The sequence below is a fragment of the Dryas octopetala genome, chromosome 2, assembly GCF_963921425.1.
Source record: "Dryas octopetala chromosome 2, drDryOcto1.1, whole genome shotgun sequence".
Lineage (NCBI taxonomy): Eukaryota > Viridiplantae > Streptophyta > Magnoliopsida > Rosales > Rosaceae > Dryas > Dryas octopetala.
In genome coordinates, this window is record NC_141367.1 from 10278831 (window position 1) to 10296529 (window position 17699).

General features: G+C 34.3%; 2 pseudogenes across 2 annotated transcripts; one reads left to right on the forward strand and one right to left on the reverse strand.

The window, feature by feature from the left end:
* Positions 1-1571: 1571 nt before the first annotated feature.
* LOC147292993 (aspartate--tRNA ligase 2, cytoplasmic-like) lies at positions 1572-6070 on the reverse strand (annotated as a pseudogene). Its single transcript, XR_015120236.1, has 9 exons — positions 5804-6070; positions 5610-5702; positions 5203-5490; positions 4995-5109; positions 3734-3787; positions 3434-3513; positions 2876-2991; positions 2607-2721; positions 1572-1781 (listed from the first exon to the last, which is right to left on the reverse strand). The product of XR_015120236.1 is annotated as an aspartate--tRNA ligase 2, cytoplasmic-like (transcript).
* A 2356-nt stretch (positions 6071-8426) lies between these two features.
* LOC147292994 (uncharacterized) lies at positions 8427-11372 on the forward strand (annotated as a pseudogene). Its single transcript, XR_015120350.1, has 7 exons — positions 8427-8648; positions 8855-8973; positions 9276-9359; positions 9576-9694; positions 10094-10258; positions 10726-10819; positions 10964-11372. The product of XR_015120350.1 is annotated as an uncharacterized LOC147292994 (transcript).
* The last annotated feature ends 6327 nt before the right edge of the window (positions 11373-17699 follow it).

Sequence of the window (17699 nt, forward strand, 5' to 3'; positions counted from 1 at the left end):
ATTTTATTTAACAGTATTTGCTCCAGCGCGCATTATATTCACCTTATATCACATGAAACCTACTATATAATTTGATTTCTTCAATGTTTTTTTATCAATTTAGTAGATAATATGTTAAATAAACATATGGTAAAGTTTCATTAAAAATTTTCATATTTTGATAGCAATTTCCGTTGTTTCCATCTAATTTTTGTCAAAATTTAAAAATCTTCGAAATTTCCATCGAAATCTGAAATTTAATTCCTTGGTTTTAACGCCTTGGCCAAAAAAGAAATTTTTTTTAACGTGAATTCCATAGAAATCTCTAGGGAGGAGGCTGAAGAATTGATATTTATACTTCACACTCAAAACTCTATTAAACTTTAGGGTTTATTGAATTCCGTGAAAGTCAATGACTTTTTAAATACCACGCAATTTTGATAGACTCTCTAAAATTAAGTTCATATTGAATACACCAGACTTTAATAGACTTTATAAAAGTCTTGATAGAATATCACCAGACTTTTAGAGACTCTTTAAAAGTCTTAATTAAATACTACCAAACTTTTAAATTCCACCAAAGTCATTTAAAATCTATTAAAATCTTGATTAAATACACCCTCCTAAGAATAAAAATAGGAAAATAACCATTATAAGAAATAATTGGGATATAACTTATAACAGAATTATTGGTGAGTGCTAACTAGGTTACACGTTATACAATTGATTGAAAAATAAAATTTTAACCTAGCTAGCAGTCAGGAAAAAAAAAAAATTAAATCTAGCACTCACAAAATATTTGTTAGTGCTAGCTAGGTTTACCTTGTTGGTATGATGAATTTATGTGACTAGCTATGGCCTATGGGCATTCACCTTCTGAACATGTTAGTCATATGGCGTGGGAGGGATGAGCTGTGCTTCTAGTACACTGTTTTTTCAGTGGGTATAAGAGGAAACTTCCAAAAGAAACAAAAAAAAACCTGACCTTGAAATCCGCAAATATCTTTAGAGAAAAGACCGGAGAATTCAAGAAATTTATATTTGACAATCTAAAAGGGTGTCCCCAACTTAGATTTCATTGGATTTAAAAAATCTAATGAAATCTAGGTGTTCCCAACTTAAATTTTAATAGATTCTAATGAAATTTAGGTGTCCTCAACTCAGATTTTAATGGATTCCAATGAAATCCAGGTGTCTTTAAAAAGTCATGGATTTCATTAAGTGAAGAATTTTAATAAATTTAGATGGATTTCAAATTTTGAATGCATTTTTTACACATAACAAATTCCATGAGAATTTCATCCAATTCTTTTGAATTTTGATGGATTCTATGAATTTTAAAATTCATTAAACTCCTTTAAAATCTGAGTTGGGGACACCCCCTAAAGTCCACAAAACTCCATCAATTAACTAAATCCATTTTTGTCCGACATTTTGAACACAAGACTTGCACAAAACTAAAAGACCAGCACACAAGAAATGTTGTTAGAGCAAGTTACATACACCCATTGCACCCAATAATTCCTTCAAAAGAGTTATGCATTGGTTATCTAAGGCTGAAACTAATTCCAGCGTCATATACATCGGAAACCAAAATATACCTAACTTTGCTAAGCCCCATTACCGACATGAACTAACTGAATGGCACCCCTAGCTTGAGTACATTTATTAAGGAGCAAGCCTATGTGGATCACAAGGTAACAAAGGCGTTTCGCGAATGCTATCCAGAGTCCAGACCCAAAAACAGCATCACAATACGATTAAGCCCTGCTCCAAATCCCCCATGTGGACGTACACCATATCTGTAAAACCAACCCAACCATCATAATTAATTACAATGCTAAACAATAATCGACGGAACAAACAAAAATACAAAAAATTAGCCAAATCAAAAACCGTTTACCCGTTTGATTAAGCGGTCAAAGTTTTGGTGTTTATAAACGAATTGGATATCTTAACGATTTCCGATTTAACTGATTTTTTGCATAGATGATCTATCAAAGGAGATGTAAAAAATGACTGATTCGGATCGACACAAAACGACTTGACTTGTATATGCCCCACAAGGGGATCCCTCATTTAACACTAAATGAGGGATCCCTTGTTGGAAGCTACCCATATGTATATATATATATATATATACAAATTCAATCAGGTGCACATCAACGAACATGCGCACCTGTCACCGAGCGCTCGACAATGTTTTTATATAACACAGACGACACTACTTGCACGCCGAGTTTTGAGTAAACCCTCATCTTTTCACCACATTCCCTCATATGATATGGAATGGGCTTGGTAGATGCGTTATATTAGGGTTTAGCTCCGAGATTGCACGCCGAGTTTTGAGTAAACCCCCATCTTTTCACCACATTCCCTCATAGGATATAGAATGAGCTTGGTAGATGGGTTATATTAGGGTTTAGTTCAGAGACTTTGGATCTCAGAGCTAAATCCTAACATAAACACCAACAAAACAGCGCAGAATGCTCGGTAGCTGCAAAATTTTGCATTACCAAACACTCAGCGACCACCACCGAGCACTCGGCGTCAGGTGCGAACGTGCGGACGAATAAGATAGAACAACAAGAACATAACTAAGAGGCAACAAATAAGATCCATCATACTTGAAAGACTCGAGATAAGTTGATATAGTCTTCAAATCAATTCCACATGCTTCTGCACGTGCTGCCAACAATATTCGTTCATTAATATGCTCTCCTCCTGTAATTATCTCCTCACCTAATTAAGGATGCATAATAGACAATTAGATTCAAATTATGTGAATTGAATAGTCGAGTGTATACAAAGTATACATATACCGAACACACACAAACGTATATATAATTAAATAAATTAATATATATATATATATATAAAACCATCGATGATTTACCTCGAACAAAGACATCAAAGGAATTACTGTAGCCAGGTTTGTCTTCGCAAGGCATTGTATAGAATGGCCTAATAGCCAAAGGAAAGCCATGGAGTATGTAGAACTCAGTGTCATACCTATATAATAAAGTAAACCCCAGTTCAAGCATTAAGTTAAATTATAAAAAATCAAGGGCTAATTACACATACCACTCCCAAAGGCCCAAACTATGCCCCAGACTAAATTTTTTGACACTTTACCCAAAAACCGTTAAATATCAATTTCTCGTCATTTTTGCAAACGTGGTGCCGACACGTGGCCTTTTTCTTGAAGGGCATTTCAATTGACGATTAACATGAAAATGCCCTTAGACCGAAGGTCAATGTGGCACCACGTGTGCAAACTGGGAATTTAATTTTTTAATAGTTTTAGGGTAAGGTGTTTACGAATTGAGTTTGGGAGTAAAGAGACAAAAAATTTAGTCTGGTGTAATGTGTCAAACAAGGCATAGTTTGGTAGCGGAATCTATAGTAATAAAATTAAGACAAGACAAAATAGAACAACAAAAACCAAATCTACTTCTCCAAAACAAGTTGTCCCAATTTTCTCTTTGCCTCGGTATCTAGGTCCCCCGCAGGATCAATTTCAACACCGACATCCTAAAAAAAGCAAAACCAATTTTAACAAAAAAAAAAAAAATTGCAATTGGAAGCATGTTCAGCTAATTTCACAAATAATATTTCACATATGCACATCCGCTTTCGAGGTTTTCATATGTTGCGCAATATATATCTCCACACTCTACATTTCATTGATTTTTCTGCTACTTAATTAGGGGAAAAGGAACAAATATAATAAAAATAACTCATTATTCCTAACCTTGAGCATTCGAACACCTTCTTCAAATGTGAGTCGTATAGTCTTTGACAAGTACTGCAAATGCAATAAGTGACAAGATTCAAATTAAACAACTATATGAATACAGAACAGAAATATTTGGTATAATAGACCTGTCAATGGATCGGATTTTTATTTGATATAATTAATCGGAAATGGATTTGGTTGGACCTGGAAACATATCATGTTTTTGCGGGTTCGGGTCAAACACGACACAGCCCCGTTATGGGGTGTAAAAGACACAACACGTTAAGAAAAAAATATACATTTTTCAACCAAAAAAAAAATAAATATATTTTATTACATAAGAAATTGCATTTTATTACATAAATGTATAGTCTAAACTTTACACAAAAGAAATATCTAAGAAAGAGGAGTGCTCTAAAGCTAACCAGTTAGCAAGTTAATACGAAGCTAACCATATTTTTGAGCCCACCACATCACTAATCTCATAATCCGAACCATTAATTATTTAGGCCCTACTTCAAAGATCATCATTGCAAAAAATCAACTAAATCGAAAATCATGTAGTCATGTAATTGAGATCAAATAAATAGACGATGAGTATTTTCGATAAAAACATAGAAATAGTTGTTATTATAATCAAATGGTTAAATGACTTTCGATTTTGAAAATTTTTTACAGGAATGATCTTTGAAGTAGGGCCTAAAAAATAAACGGTTCGGATTTTGAAATTACATTGTGCAGTGGGCCCAACAGGGTGGTTAGTTTTGTATTAACTTACTAACTAGTTAGTTTTAGAGCATTCTTGATCTAAGAAATATGCAAATTAAAATATCAATATCATACGAAAAAAAAAATACATTTATTTCTTAACCGGTCATTAACGGGTTAACACAAAAACGACACAAACACTTGACGGGTCACTAACAGTCCACATGATTTCAACACCACACGATATACATAATATGAATAAAATATTTTCATATTGGATTCTCATATTAGAGACCTAATAATCAAATGGATCGGATATGGATTTAGTTATTAAAAATCCATTGGATTATTGGATCGGATCAAGTTAATTTTCTTATCGGATCGAATCGGATTCAAGCTAATCTGCTGCATATCCAATCGATTGACAGGTCTATTTGGTAACATATATATATATATAATCAACAAGAATATAGATAACAAAAAAAATTGGACACATAACCATGCAGCACCTAACACATCATATATATTCCAAATATTATATGCACCGAAACTAAATAAGAATAATGACCTTCAATTGTGTGAATTGATATTGCTTCCCTACAGCTTCAAGTTCCGTCTTACGATTTTTGTTCAAACTATCAAAAATTGTGATAAATAAACGTACGTTCAACAATGTCCATCAACTGCACAAACAATCTTAGAATTAGTAAGCCACATCCATTGCCATATTTGGGTGATAAGGAAAAAAAATTCGCAAACATTCAAATTAATTCTACCTCAGAATAGTGCTCATCGATCTCCATTTCAACATCAAGACTAGTAAATTCACACAAATGCCTATGTGTATTGGAATCCTCAGCTCTGGAAACCTCCTTCGACATAAAAACACGTTGCAAGCCAGCACAGATAGCCATCTGCTTGTCAAGCTGAGGTGACTGGGCAAGGCATGCAGGTTTCCCAAAGTAGTTGTATTTAAAAACAGCAGCACCACCTTCCCTTGAAGGTGCATAGAGTGGTGGGTGGAGTTCTATAAAGCCTTCAGATAACAAGAATTGCCTACAGATCTGTGTGACAGACGCAACCAATTTCATATATACATAAATTAAACTTTGAACAAAAAATAAAAATAAAAATAAAAATAAAATAAAACACATCTGCATATACATAGTATAAAAGTACTCACAGCTCCAACTTCAGACTGGATTTTGAATATCGCTTGATTAGCCGGTGTTAGCAACTCAAAACCTTGCATGTCGCTAACAATTCTCATTCCATCCTTAACCCATCAAATCATACCATAAATATTCGCATACTAATCCAAATTCTTGACACAGTTTCAGTAATACAAATAATTCCATTCATAGAAGCACAATTTACCTGCAAGCCTTTTTCGAATTCGGGTTCGCTTCCAGCAGTGCAGTGATTGTTGTTGGCTAATTGCTTGACGACTTGCTTCTTCGCCGCCTTTTTGCTCATCAAGGACTTTGGCTCTTCAACGCCAACCTGCTCTTGCTGCGTTTGTAGTTCCAAACGGCGAATCTCAGAGGAAATACGGTTGAGGATATGGGGGCGTTTCACAATGCTCTGGAGGTTGAGGATTTGGCGGAGCTCTTCCAATTCTAGCGCCGATACTTGGTCTGCCATTGCCTAGTCGATCTCTGTTAGGGGCTAGGGGTGTAGTGTATATATTTATATAGATTTTTGTAGACTTTTTTTTTTTTTTTAAGTGATAGACTTTTTTTTTTAAGTGATAGACTTTTGCAGAATTTACAGATTTTCACATAATTCTACGGAATTCTAAAGAGTCTATAGAAATTCTTAGAAATCCGCAGGGGAGAAGTCGGATTTATAATGACTTTGAAATACACATAAAAGTCTTTCAAAGTCTATTAAAATTCATCATTAAATGAATTCCATAAAAGTCAATGACTTTTTAAATACATAGACTTTTACAGATTTTTTAAGAGTCATTAAAAGTCTTAATTGAATACCACATGACTTTTATAGACTTTTTAAAATTCTTAATTGAATATATATAGACTATTACAAACTTTTTTAAAGTATTTAAAAGTCTTAATTAAATACCAAACTCCACAAAAATCTTTTAAAATTCATATACAATACACCCCACTTAATTTACTTAGGGTTTGGATTTAGCAGAAGACAGAAACAGAGGCAAACCCCGTGGAGATGACAGATGAGTTGAGATCTGTGTCCCCAGTTTAAGTATCTCTCCTTGTCTCCAATGTAATTTCCCTTTTTACCCTTTGCTAAAATTAACCAACCCTTCTACTTCTCCCAAGCGCCAAGGTATTAAATTTTGATGTTTATGGAAATATCAAAAGTTTGAAAGCAATAATATCATCAAAATTTAAGATTTTTTTTTTTTTTTTTTTTCCAAATTTGGTACATAAACTTTAACATATGTCCCAATTTGATATCTGAACTTTTTATTTGATCTAATTAGGTACTTAAATTTTTATTTTGTGTTTAATATATACCCAATCAAATTTATGTTAGCTAACTTAACAAAAGTAAGAGTAATTAACTCTTTTAAATAATACTTGAAAAATTATAAAAATTAAAGAAAAAAAAATGCCCTATTGGGAGCCACCTCATTGTAAGAGATGCCCTATTAGGACATGCTCCATGGAAGACTCATGCCATTCCGCACCACTTCACATTCTTCTAACACCCATCCCATCCCTATCTTCTTTTCTTTAATTTTTATTATTTTTCAAGTATTATTTAACTTGTTTAAATTGATAATGGAAAATTCAACGTACATTGTATGTGAATGACATTTCAGACATCTTATTTCATTTAAATACTTATATAATCCTATACCTGCCTTTATACACAATCAATATGAAAAAATAAAAAATTTTAATGTCAAATTGAATAAGTTAAATGGCGAGTAAGGGCTTAATCGGCATCGAGGTGGACTAAAATATTTGAAATGTCACTCATGTGCGAATCATGTACTTCTATGTTAAATTTTTCGTCCACAATTTAAATAATATAAATTATTTAAATTTAATTGCTATAATATAAAAATTACAAAACCAAAATTACTAAAAATAAAAAGGCATAAATTCAATTTAGACACATAACTATATATGTTATTTCAACGGGGTCCACGAACTTTCAAATATTTCAAATATACACCTGATTTATTATATAAATTGAAAAATAAAATTTCGTCCATTAATTTATTGAGAGATCAGTTAAATGTCAGGTTGACTTTTGCTAACAGGGATTAATTAGCGACGTGGCACCAACTCAGCATACATTTCCCGCCAAATGAGCAACACATGTCCACTTGACACGAGCCCACACACCCATCACCTCTTTCCCACTCGTCGAATGCTTTCTTGACCATTTAGTCTCCCAAAAACATCACGTTTTCCCCCAAATTCGAATATAAATCTCTCACTTGTGTTCAACGATCGAGAAAGAGATGATGAGTTTGTGGACCTGTGTCAAGAGTAAGGTGGACCGGTGTCGTTCATTTGGCGGGAAATGAGCGACACGGGTCCACCTAACCCCTAACACGGGCCCACAAACTCTCTCTCTCTATTATTATTAAATTGTGGGTCTGTGTCGCTCATTTGGCGGGAAATGTTTGCTGAGATAGCGCCACATCGCCAAGAAATCCCGGTCAGCAAAAGCCAAGTTATCATTTAACTGATCTCTTAACGAATCAATGGACATAAATTCATTTTTCAATTTAGATAATAGATCGGGTGTATATTTGAAATATTTGAAAGTTCATGGACCCTGTTAAAATAGCTTATATAGTTATGTATCTAAATTGAATTTATGCCAAATAAAAATATAGGACCAAAAACAAAAATCCTGAAAGTAGACAGAACAAAAGTGTATTTGGCCTTTCCTTTCGGAAAAGAGAAACTTTTGGAAATTGTGTAATTATGGGCTTTTCTTTTCAATTTAAGAGTAGGATTGCTTTAATGGCCAAAAACGAAAACGATGAGGATGCTTGTGCTAGGTTTGGTGTGATCGATTATTTAAAGTCTTGTTTTCAGGTTTCTTGTTGACAATTTTGCGAATCGTCTTTCTGCATACTCGGATTCTAAACTCACTCACAGTGAGTATTCCATTGATATCGCTCTCAAATTCTCTGTCTTCCATAAGGTTCTCTTCACCAAAAATCGCAGCCCAAAACGAATCGTGAAGATGGTGTCGTCTGCACAGAACTCAGGTATGAAATTTCATCATCTCACTCATATATGTGTGTGTGTAGCAGCAGTAGTCGTAGTTTTAAGAAACCCAAACTACGAGTATTATCTGATTCACGAACAAAAGGCTATTGTAAAAATCAATCTGAGAGACTGAGACCTTATGAATTTTATGGTTCCCAACTGTCTATGAAATTTAATGGTTGCTTTGTGGATTGTACTGTTTTAGTGAGCCAGCAACAGAAAATTATTGTACCCAACAACCATGGTGAAAAGCTCGTGGGCATATTGCATGAGACTGGTTCTGAGGAGATTGTAATCTTATGCCATGGTTTTCTGTTCACTAAGGTTGGTCTTTTGATATATTATTAACTGCTATTCTTTTGTTCTTCTTAAAATTTACTTCCAGCTTCATTGGGATAAAAATGGCTTTTAAGTTTAAGTTATTTTTCGTTAATGATTCTATCATGGAGTTTTGACTGTTAGATTTAGTATGTGATTTTGAGGCCCATTACTGAATACTATCTGTGTAGACAACTATGAGGCTCATTACTAAATTGTTAATTAATAGATTATTACCTCATTCATGACAAAATTATAATTTGCTTCATAGTGGCAAAGTTTAACAGCCCATGTCTCTTGATTTCCAGGGAAGCAATACTATGGTCAACCTTGCCGTTGCATTTTTGAAATCAAGGAATTAGTTCCTTCCGTTTTGACTTTGCTGGAAGTGGGTAAGGCTGTGATATTACAGGAGTTAAAATTCTTGAATCTAACAGGTTCTATGAAGAATTCAGTTGTGTGCACCTCTTTAATCTCGCAGTTGCTTGGCTCTATCTTTATCATGTTGCTCTTAATTGGCAAGTTTGCGTTATAAAAGACAGTCTTGGGTGTTTCAGATCTACACTTTATATTGATGCTGATTTAGTTATGGTATTTTTGGTTTTCAGGGAAAGTGAAGGCACCTTGCAGGATCTCTATTGGAGAGAGGCTGATGACTTACATGCTGTAATCCAACACTTCTCGAGGCCAAACCATGTAGCCAGTGCAATTATTGGTCACAGTAAAGGTGTGTTGGATTGTTCTGCATGATTAATATATGAAATTTTACTGTAAAAGTTTCATTGAGAATAATCATTCATGAAAATTTCGAATGAGACTCATTTTAATGCTTACTATCTCTTACAAAAGTCTGGACCATAACTTTACTTTTAGGCCTTACTGTAAAAGTTTCATTGAGAAGAATCATTCATGAAAATTTCGAATGAGACTCGTTTTAATGCTTACTATCTCTTACAAAAGTCTGGACCATAACCTTACTTTTAGACCAACATGATATTTAGCAGCTTAGCAGTTTGCAAAGTCAATGTCAATAGATCTATAACTGTTGATATTGCGTAAAACCATATTGAAAATAGAGTATTTCTGTAGCTTGTGCCATAATTATTCCCAAAAAATGTTACTGCAGGAGGCGATGTGGTGCTCCTGTATGCTTCTACGTATCACGACGTCCGTATGGTTGTCAATATTTCTGGACGTTATGATCTGAAGAAAGGCATTGAAGAACGCTTGGAGAAAGACTTTATGGAAAAAATCAAGAAGGAAGGATTCATTGATGTTAAGAATAAAAAAGGTAATATCCTACTTCTTATCTCTAGTGATGAATTCCAAAATTTTTGTATATGAGGCCAGAGATGGCATGGATGAATTGATTTCAGTGCTTATATACATTTACTTTCCGGACACTAAATAGTCACTAGTGTTAAGCAGGTCCAAGGTCCTAGAATATTGCCCAGGCCTATACTAAACAAATGAAGGACCAACTTACCTGTTTGTTTCCTTCTCTTTTCTTTCTTTTGAATTTTGGAAACAATAGTCTGTGACTAGAGGTTTAGAAATAATATGATTATAGTTGTGATTTTTGAGTCAAAATTTGAAACATAAAAGATAGTTGCCAAAAGACTGGACACTAGCCTCTCTCTCTCTCTCTCTCTCTCTCTCTCTCTCTCTCTCTCTCACACACACACACACACAAGACACAAACGAGCAATGTTTATGCTGGCTTTTCACACAGTTAATGGATGGATGCTCTGCTTGTAGGAAGTGTTAGTTATCGCGTGACCAAGGAAAGTTTGATGGATCGCCTAAGTACTGATATGCATGGATCATGCCTTCAGATTGACAAAGAATGCCGGTAAGCAAACAGTAATTAATTTGATCCATTTTGACTGTGCTATGTTTCCTTTTTTCTTTTCTTTCTTTCTGTTCTTATTATAATTATTTTCTCTTGCATTTTCTGCATGACCAAGTAAGTGTGTTGGCCATTCTGTATATGCAGGGTCTTGACAGTTCATGGAACTGTTGATAACATCGTCCCTATTGAAGATGCATTGGAGTTTCAAAAGAGAATACCTAGCCACAAATTACAGGTTATAGAAGGAGCTAATCATGGGTACACCTCACATCAAGCTCAGCTAGTATCAGTTGTTTTGGACTTCATAAAACAATAATAGTAATTACAATAGAATTTTTCACAGTTAGTAGGGTAGGGCTTTGATTGACTAAATTGTTGGGTTCAAATTGAAACCCACCCTCGACAATTACTTATTGAGCATTTGAGAATTGTCTGGTATTCACAATTTCACATTGGTTAACAAAAGTTGTTGTAGGGCGTGATAGCAAATGCCATTGTTTGGCACTTAACAATTAATTATTAAGTGAGTGGTGCACAATATCATCTTTATTTATTTCATACATTTTAGTTCAACGTTAATTAATAAACACAACAAAGTGTGTAAATTGATGCAATTTCAAAACTATAACATGATTAAAATTAGGAATATAAAAGACCAAATTAAAATATATAATGAGAATGAAAAATAATAAATTTATTATTAAAAATTTTGGTTTTCACTCATAAATACGTATAAAACATCCTTTATTTGGCAGTTTCGGCGCATGCTAACGTCGTACATAGTCAGTCAGTTGGTCACTTTTTTCACTCATGAATCGAAAAAAACATTCTTCATTTAACAAATTGTGCGCACGCTATCGTCAAACACAATTAGTTGATTGGTCACTTTTTTTTCTTATAAATTATTAGAATTTTTTTTACCCTGGTATTTATCTCTCAGTATTGGGAGAGGTCTTAAATTCAAATCCTCCTTCCCCTAAATCAATAAATATAAAAAAGAATTATCCCAAAAAATGAATTGGGTTGTTCAAAAATTAAACTTGTGTGTGAACCAGTAAAAAACAAGAAGGGAGCACTGATTTAATTTTTAATTTGTAATAAAATCAATTTTAAGGAGTGTTTAGACATTTTCTAGTACATTTATTTCTAATACATACTCCGTCCATGCACGTACTTTGCCCATGCAGCTACTCCGTCAATGCACGTACTCGATCTGTCCATGCACGTAATTGATCTGTCCATGCACATACTTCAACAAAACAATTTTAGTTTTCTTTTCACTAACTTTTCTTAATTTTTCTAAATTTGTTTCAACTTATTTTTATTTATTTTTAGAATTTAATATATGAACACAAATTTTACAAATACACACATCAGAAGAATATTAGTTACTATTGTTGTGATATGCATTTTATTCTCTTAGATTTTACTTTCTTTAATTTGTCAAACTATTTGATTTCTAGTAGTAGCCATAAATTTCATTGAGAAACTTATATTTTATATATAACCATTTACAAGTTTTAGAAAGAGAAATAAAGTACAAAAAAAGAAAAAAAATATAACCATTATAACCACTTACAAGTTTTATAATTTTTTTTCTTCTTCCTTATTTTTCACTATTTATGGTAATCAAATATGAGTTACACATTTAGGGGGTGTCCCCAACTTAGATTTTAATGGATTTTAAAATCCATAGAATCTATCAAAATACAAGGGAATTGGCTGAAATTCTCATGAAATTTATTATGTATAAAAACTGCATCCAAATCCATTAAAATCTTTATCTTAATGAAACCCATGACTTTTTGAGGACATCTAGATTTCATTGGAATCCATTAAAATTTGAGTTGGAGACACCTAGATTTCATTGGACTTTTAAAATCTAATGAAATCTAAGTTGGGACACCCCTTAAGTCACTTACCAAACAATAGCAACAGAAAAGGAAACATTTGTACACTTGCCAAATAGATACAGGAGGAAGATTCTAGACTAGATACGAATTCTTCCAAAACCAAACCCTAGAAGCCCATTGTTTCTCAAACCCTCCTGGCCTCCTTCTGGAACCCTCTCTTCTATCTATAAATTGACCCAACATTTGAGGCGATTTTGCACATACAGAAATCTCTTAAGACTATTTGGGGATTAAGCAAGCTTTGATTAAGGAGATAGAGGAAATGGTAATTGGGGGGAATATTAGGATGTATTTGGGGGTAGCTGCAGAAAGCCAAGATGAAGATGAAGATGATGCTTATGAAGGACCTCAAGGTCCTCAATTAAGATCAGACCGGAGCAATGATTTACCAGAGGTATATTGTATGTCATTAATGATTTACTATTAGTATCTCTTTTTATTGTTTGGTTTCTGGATCAGTTACTCACTATAACATTCAGACATTAATTTTTTTTTTTGTCAATTTTAATATGTATTGATTTTCTGTATGTTGTAGCCTTCTTATGAGAATTTGGTAAGGCAAAAATGTTACGAGTTTTCCGCGAGAGAAGATGAGCTCCAAGTTCACATAAGAATGGTGCTGGATCTTGCAGGTCGCTCTATTTCTCTCTCTCCCTCACACACACACACACACATGCATACATAATTAAGAAATCTACCAAATCTATTAAAATATCACTCATATTTCAAATTTGGTTTTATTTCATTTTTCTTTTTTGGGGTTTTTTTTTTTTTTTTTTTGGATCCATTGGTTTTTCTTATTTTTAGTAGAAAGTTGGTTATACAAAAGTTTCTCACCCTAATTGAATGGCCTATGGGATGTTTATCACAGCTAATTAAAGTTTCTTATGTGTGAAACTGTGAACGTATGAGAAGATTGTTCTTTGTTGATCTATTCTTCTCTGTTGTGGATGCATTTATACAAGATTGAATCTACAAAAGTAGAAAACAATTTTGAGAAACCAAACCTAATTACAAGCAGTCAGCCTAGCTAATTACAATTAATTGATCAATCAATATGTTCAAAAGAAACTTAAGGGAAAGCAATCAAAAATTAAAATTAATATGGCCAACTCTGACCCCTAATTGAAGATTATTAAGGTTTCTTATGGCAAGTCAACTCTAGAGTTGAGGAAAGTATATACATCTTGGGTGTATTGGGGTTCTGGTTTGGAGATTTAAGATTATGTGAGGTTGAGAATTATATATAGTTGTTTAATTAGTTGTTTAGTTGTGTTTCTTTTTGTTTGTCTTTACTCATTTCTTGGTTATTTTCACTGTGTGATTTGCGTAGATGGATGTGCCAACAACAAATGACTGAAGAATGTGGCTCATACATCACCAAAGCTATCATTGCTGACATACTCTCCGGGCACGCTTCCAGTGAAATCTATAGTACGATTTCGCTGTGTATGCAACAACTTAAACATTGTGGCTCATAGTGGCCAAAAAAAAAACATTGTGGCTCATACTTTAATATATGAGCTAGTATTGGCCATGTCACCATTGGTTAGTTGATGAACTGTTAGGATTGGATGGTTCTGATTGGCTTGGTATGTCTAGAAGTTGACAACAACATCATTGTCTTATGGTTGTAAGAAACATTGTAGATCATATTGTTAGTATACAAGTATAGGCCATGTCAGCATTGGTTAGTTGATGAATTATTGTTAGGATTGGAGGGTTCTGTTGTATATATTCTGTTAAATAGTCCACCACTTGGATTTCTAGCATGTAGCCTATATACGACATTAGTGTGTGGAAATATTCAATCTCAATGAAATATTCAATCTTCATGATAAAGGGCTGTCAGTGCTAACAAATAGTTTTACAATGGGTTAAAGCTCTTAGATTTAGTTACATCCAAGGGCTAAAAAGCTGAGGTGACTTTTCACTATACTACTAAATAATTTTGCAATGACATGAAAAAAAAAAAAAAGATCTAAAATTTAAAAAAAATTTATAGAAAGGAAACTCTAAAAGAGAGAACGATCTAATCGATCTTGAGTGGTTCTGTTTCAAATCTAACGTTAAAGAGCTCTATAATGTAAACTTTAGTAAGAGATCTAAGTGCAGATTTTTTTTTTTTTTTTGTAATATAGAGTGATCTTAGTTCTTGAATTTATAGCAGCGATTATGGATTGATGAGGAAGGTGATGGTGATGATCAATGATTTTAATTTATCTTCACTAATCACACAACGATTATCTCATATATTTTTGCACTATTGTATCTCTACCAAATATTCAAATTTATGAACTTTGTTGAAAACCTTTATTTTATCTTGATTTGTATGTCGATTCATGAAGATGAGGCAGCAACTCAATAATTATTTTGAGTTCCTAATTCTCTAGAGAGCACTTGCCTGTGTGTATGCCTGATTTCAAGGTTAGGTATTGAGAGGCCTTGATGATACATGAGTTGTAGTGATGTTTTTCGTGTTTAGGAACACTAAGAGATGGTCTTTTTAGTGCTATGATGTGATTTTAGGTTAGGTCTAAAACTATAAGTTTTGACCCTCACACATGTTGTAACGTCCCGATCCTATGGCCCAAAAATACACTGAAACTTTGTCCTTTAAACCTCTTTTCAAAGAATGAGCCATGCACTTAACATAATAATTAAATACATTTGGTAAATAAGAGTGTGAGCCCAAAACATTTATGTAAAATTTACTGTATAAAATCAGTTAAATCAAATTAAAATGGGTCTCACTGCCTCGTCTTCTCCTCACTGCCTCCTCAGCCTGCTTAACCTGCAAAACACCAATAACCACACTGTACCATATCCATGGTACACCGGGTCATTCAAATAAACAACCCGGTAAGCTCACTAGAGCTCGTATGAGTGAAATGACTTAAACTATAATCCTCAAATAATCCTTCAATATCCATGCTCAAAAATAATCCACAAGAGTATCCATAATTACTCAATCACATCACAAATTCATCAACAAATCATCCAAGCATCAAAATAAACATAATTCCTCAATTTCACATCTTAAATCCCATCAATAAATAATAATCATCATTCTGGCAAATCAATTGCCTAAACGTCAACTATTAACCTCAATCTCGAATCATTCACATCCTAACTCATAACCTCAATGCATAAACCATTCATCAATTCCATCCTCAAGATTCAAGCCTAGACTTACCCAGTCCTAGTCAAATCAAATCCTAGCAAACAAATGCACACAAGCACACAAAGCAACGAAATAGACTATCTAATTTCACTCACGTCGCTCTTTGAAAACCCCCTAATCTCACTCTTTGGAATCCCCTAGCTTTAAAACTATTTTCAAAATCTCTTCTTTCAAATCCATTTTTTTAAATCCCCTCAAACCGTAAATCAAACTCTGAAGGTAACACAGTTCTCAAGCTGAAATCAATATTATCAACTGTATATAAATAATTTCGGCTAAAAACTTTCAACTCAAATAAACCTCGATATACTGGAAAAGCAATGAAACTGTTCAAACAAAGAAGTATCAAATTTGAAAATGTCATTTAAAATATTTACTGATGCAAATTCATTTCTCAAAATACTCCACAACTGAAACTCACGCCACACTAGTACCCGGGGAATCTGCTGGTCATACACCGCCGAGTCATCTCTAGGCAAGTGCAGAGCAAATTTATACCTGCTGTGATGCTGGTCATACACCGCCGACTAGGCAAGTGCAGAGCAAATGCTGGTCGTACACCGCCGACTAGGCAAGTGCAGAGCAAATGTCATGCTGGTCGTACACTGCCAACTAGGCAAGTGCAGAGCGAGTGCTGGTCGTACACCGCCGAGTCATCTCTAGGCGAGTGCAGAGCAATACATACCTGCTAAGGGGGGTACTAATATGGCAGTTTGAAACCGCTTCTGTATATCTCAATCAACCACATCTCAAAACTACTCCTCCAGATAAAAACTGAAATGTAAATCTTTCCATAAATCCGCTTAAATAAAATCATTCTCAAATTGTGAAAGCTGCTCGATCAAAATCATTTTCTAAAGGACAGAAATTCATTGATAAAACTTCCCCAAATTAATACCAAAAACCTTTTCCAGAAACTGTCCATACTCAATTAAATCAAGAAGATAGTTGAATTATAAAACGTTCAAAACATTTCAAAAACCAAAGATCTACTCATAGTCTACCCCGAGCTACACCGAAACCTTCTCCGAAATTGATTCCTACTCACGCCCCCTCACTTGTTTGTCACTCATACTCACAATCTACTGTATAATAGTTGCTTAGTCCTCGTTCATAAATCCTCGACAATAAACATTTCTTCTCTAATCCAACAATTATTCTCGGGCTAACTCTATAATTCCTAATTAATTTCCTAGCCTCAAATCTTCATCTATTCATTCTCATGATCTGAATCCTATACTTAGCTTTCTCTAACACATAACAACAAACACACAAGCATGCAATTCATTAGCGATACTCTACATTAAAAACCGATAAGTTTCACTCACAGTCTAACCACGCGAAAAGACCGAAACGCCCTTCTTGGCTCCTTTGCTCGGATCTTAAATCCGGCAGCATAACGGCATCGGGAATGAAACTTCCCGAGCCCGTGTACCTGTTAAGACCAGACAATCCATAAATACAATTCAGAAACACAATTGGGCCACTGAACGACCGAAACGGGCGGCCGCCACCACACACGGTGGCTGCCCCACCCCAAACAACACACAAATTCACACCAAAAACAACGACGGACCTTGAAAAGACTCCAGGAGTTTCCGAAGAGGCACAACGATCGAGAAAAACCACCAAAATCGCCGCCACACAAGGCGGAGCTACAGTGGCCGCGGCTGCAAAATAGGGGCATCGAAATCAAATCACAAATGGGTCAAACTAAGTACACAGACACGAAGGAGACGTCGAGAGGAGCCAAAACGATACCTGGGTCGACGGCCAATTCTCG